Below are 4,977 nucleotides of genomic sequence, written 5' to 3' on the forward strand. Positions count from 1 at the left end.
AATGTCGACTAACTACGAAGGATAATTTGAGGCTGAAGAGCTTTGAAGAAGTCTCCAAGATTCATTGCACCCATGTCATTGACGAGAGGTTGAAAGAAACTCGGCAGCTTTTAGAACAAGTATGTCTTCTTTCCCTTCTTCATCTCACCTCAATTCATGAAGTGCAGAAATTGATGAATAATTCAGTCAATTCCCTCCCGATACAAATATGAAATTCGTCCCTTCAATTAGAAGTTCGTCTCTGCGAAGCTCATTTATATCACATAACCAATAGCACTCAGGGAAAAGGCTGTTTGCTATTAGTTGCTTGGCGTCAGACTAATTCTTGATCGAACGAGTACGTTAATATCTTGGAAGCGTTATTTAGCCAGGCATATTTTGGCTGACTTACTAACTAAAGCTTGATCGTCCAAAAATCTGATTTTATGAATTCCACTCCTACATTTTACGATTTTTTCTTAGTGTATGTAGAAAGGAACGGGCGATAATGGACAGCTCCTGTTAAACTACTCTATCCATATCATGCAAGGTCATGGAACATGTAATTGTTAGTTGGGCAATGAACCACCTCGATAGTCAAGATTTATTGATGCAAAACCAGCACGTATTCCGAAAATGGAGATCCTGCGAGACACAAGTTGCTGTTTTTGTTCATGACATTTTGTTTTGGGAGAGAGAGTAATGCTTCAGTGACGCGGTTTTTCTAGATTATAAAAAGGCTTTTGACAAAGTACGTAATACGGCTACTACTCAAAAAGCTAGAGGCCTATGGCATAGATAAAAATATCTTAGGTCGGATTAAAGGCTTTTTGAATTGTCGCGCACAAAGGGTAGTCGTAAATGGTGTTAGCTCAAATGCAGTAGAAGTCACTGCAGGTGCTCCCCAGGGAAGTGCTTTCGAAACTCTTTTATTCCTTTTTTATGTTAGCGACATTATCACTGTGGTTAATAGTGAGGTACGCTTATTTGCCGACGACGTAATGGTGTGCAGAGATATCTGTAATCCTGAGGATGAAGTAGCTTTAGCAGATGACTTTAATGATAAAAAACGCTGGTATGACACTTAGCAAAAGAATTGTGGCATCATCTGGTGATGATGCCACTCAGTGGCGAAACCATTGTCGTCGTCAATAAATATTAATTGTGAAATTGCCGGGTTTTTCTGTCATTTATATTTTCAGTTATTACTTACGAAGCGGAATTAATGTTTTCTGCCAATGTTTTCTGACCAGGCTGCAAAGCATTTTAAGTGTGCTGAGAAGTCGACGATGAAGCTCTTGAGAGAAGCGAACCGAGAAAAAAACGCGGTTTACCGCTGATGAGCGCCTGGCGTGATTCAACTCGACAATGAAGAGCCTATGGGATGTAAAATTGTAATCGACTCAGTGCTTACTAGCGTTTATATGCGGTAATCGTTGTTTGGACTGTTCATTCTCGTAAACAGATAATGCACGTTAACCTGTGCTATTTTATCGCAAAATTCTCTTAATTTCTGTGTTATTGAATTGTGATAATTTTATTTGGATGCATTGCTTTGGCTGTCTCTTTCAATAAAAAATTAACGGTAAAAAAGTAAATAAAAAGGACTAAAAATTCACGGTATATTTTTTTAGGCATAGTCGTCGTCCCGGCACAATCTGGGGTCTGTCATGATAGTCGTGACGCAAAAGCTACATGTATATATGTAGCTTTTGCTACATATATACATGTATACGTTGCTACATATATACATGTCTCGGATACTCAGACCTGATTCTAGTCAGGTCTGAGTATCCGAGACAGAGCGGAAACTTTTTATATGGCCACTTTTAATCACTGCATTTTGTTTAGCTCTCGTAGCGTACGCTTTATAAATACAGGTCTCCTATCCTGTTCTGAACGTTACAATTGTTTGCCCCAATGCCCACTACTTCTTAGGAACCCTATCGTATTTATTTAAACTCTAAAAAGTGAATTTCTCTCAAGTTTGCAGTAATCTTTGGCACTTCATTGTTCATTCTAGTAATTCATTGGCGTCACAAATTTGAAGCTGCTACAATTGAAAGTAATTCATTTCATCATCGGAAGAAACGGAAGGATATCCTGAAGTGTTCCAGTGGAATGCCATTCGCAACTCCAAGGTTGAGGACAGTGAGCATGTGATTTGGAGAGAGAATACTTGAGCTTCAAAATATATACTATCGTGTACCCATTTTCTTATTGGCTATAGCTGACGCGATTTTGCGAAAATGTTGACACAATTCACTCATCCCCATTCTCGTTTCCATTCGCAAGCGATTTCGTCGGAAACGCTTCTTCCTTCTGCCCTCTGGCGAGAAACAAGTTATACTTGTTTCATTTCTAAAAACATCTACAGTGCGGAGACTGTGACAATGGTTAAGGATGCTGATGGAGAAATGTCTCAAGTGATGGTTTTCCGCTGACACAAGATGTCCCAGGAGGGTAGCGAGGAGGTTGACGATGAGGAGTACTTTGGACATCTATCAGCTACGTATGGTGATGAAAATGTGCAAAAAGTGAGACATGCTGAATTATGATTGACCCCCAAGTGTCAGGATGTTGGCAGAAGAGTAGAATATGCAGAAAACTACATTGCTTTGCATTCTTACATAAGATTTAGCCGTGAGAAAGGTGTGCCAAGATGGTCCCCAAGGTGCTGTCGGAAGATTGCTTGTTTGACAATCTTGCCTTGGACCTCTTGGACCACGGAGAAAGTGACCCGTATTTGTTAGAATGGGTAATTACTAGTGACGAGGCATGGGTATTCGAGTGTGACCCAAGTATAACCCCTTTGAGTACCACTGTGTACCACTGAATTATGTCAAAGATGCTACGACGAGGTGCCTGAACGAGGGCCTTGTTGATGCCTCACAGGAAGTATCCCACAACTGGCGGGGGCACTGGCATTTGTGAGTCGATACATAAGGGTGCTGTAATGAAGAATTTACGATTTCCCTCCTGCAATAGGTATGCTTCCATGTTTTATAATTCCTTTTAGTTTTAATTTACTACCCTAGGTCTTTTTATGACTCTTTCATTTGGATCTACTGCAATATTAAATGATCACATGATGTAGTAGGGAATGACCACACTTCCTGGATATTAGTTACCAATTTATTAAAATCCATTGAGCAATTCTCCCTAGACTCCCTACATCCCTTAGTAATTCTTCCATCCCGAGTCATACATTTTGGTCCAGTCATGCTACAGGAAAGCCTAAATGTACCCTATGACAGCGCTAGGAAGGGAAGTATGGTGAGTAATCACCCCCTGCCACACACGCTAGTGGTGGCTCGCAGTGTACGAAATAAAACAAAATCAAGCATTATGGTCCCTTTCACCACCGCCACGGAAGGAACGCCAGGGGCGGGCTATTCTAAATAGCGTGAGTATTTATCGTGCCCCTAGGGAAACGTTCATAAAGATGCGCCCAAGTTTTTTAGCCCATAAAAATGTGGCCACCATCAGTAATCCAACCGTTGGCGCCTTGTTTGGGCGAATGCTGAATGCATTCACTTGCCCAGAGAAAAATATATTTTTAAAAATCATGTATTTAAGATTAAACTGTAATAAGAAATGATTTCGAGACTTTCTTCATTTCTCCTCGCAAAGGCCTAAATAACAACTTGAAGTAGACCTTTGTAATGCAGTACGTTCTTGCCAATTTCTAATTTTTTGCCCATATAAAGAAAAATCGTTTGAAGGAAGTAATGCGCTGACCACATCAGGCTATTTTATTCCTGGAAACTTTTATTATAACACTTTTTGAGAATCCTCCTGTATGTGCTATTAATGAAAATGAATAAATACAAAAAATAAATTCACATTGATTATTTACGAATATTTAGAGGTATTATAAGACACTAAGGACGGAGAAGATGAAGTGACTTCGTGAATACTTCCGCATTGCAACGGACGACTCGTCCATTGTCTTCAGGGCTGAACTAAACCCTGGACATTCAGCCCTGAAGACGATAAACAACTTGTGTGTTGAAACGTCGGCAGCAATGCCGGCGTATACTGAGCCCGGTGGAAATCCTGAGGAGAATCCACTACAAACATACTCTTAAAGAATATCAGAGCCTTCTTTACGAGTCGACTTGATTAAGACATTTATAGAAGTAGTAGAATAGTAGATCGAGTGCAAGAGAAGCCTCTCTGGTAATTTCAAAGATAAGAAAGCTTAGAGAAGAAGCTTAGAGCAAATACAAGTGCCCAAGAGACAAAGATGAGGAAACAAGTCTCTAACAGACGTACGAAAGTGAAAAAAGTTCAGGGAAGATTGGACCTAGAGTCGCTGCAAAGAAATGGACGGTCTGTGCAGAACGGAAACATCATGCGCACTTACAACTTCGTGATGTGGCACTTCGGAGGTAAAAAATTATAAAATAGAATGGCCGATGATGGTGGTAGTAGATCTTATATTATTTCATGGACTACACCCATTTACAAAGTAATTGAGCTCACTTTGTCACAAAATTATATAAGAAGAAATACTGTAGCCGGTAAGTGACGGTCATTGTAGGATATATCGAGGAATAACATTTGCATGCAAGATGGTTACAAATAAACTTAGAAATGCATTGGAACATAATTATTAACGCAAAAATCCAATTAAAAATTGATATAGCTTTAATATATTCAAAGAAAAGTGCTAACTTTATTGAGGTTTACACTGCTGTTAAAATCGGATGTGTGAAACATACAGTCGTATGTCCAGCTCATTGTTAATAGGTGACGCTTGAATTTGGGTAATGTCATGGAAAAATCATTGTTAGTTCCAAAATTTTTGGACTTTTTCTGTATTCTGAAAAAATATATTTTAAAGCACTTTGGGAGAGTTTTTTCTGCAAGGTACCCTGCTATCCACCGCTGGGATGTGTGGCAGGGGTGATTATATCCCAGGCATGCGACATCAAAAATTAAATCTTTCTTATTTTTGAGTTTCAATATATTTCTGTAAAAATAAGTCGAATA

Source organism: Hetaerina americana, unplaced genomic scaffold (assembly GCF_022747635.1).
Source record: "Hetaerina americana unplaced genomic scaffold, ioHetAmer1.1.p SCAF_4, whole genome shotgun sequence".
NCBI classification, from domain to species: domain Eukaryota; kingdom Metazoa; phylum Arthropoda; class Insecta; order Odonata; family Calopterygidae; genus Hetaerina; species Hetaerina americana.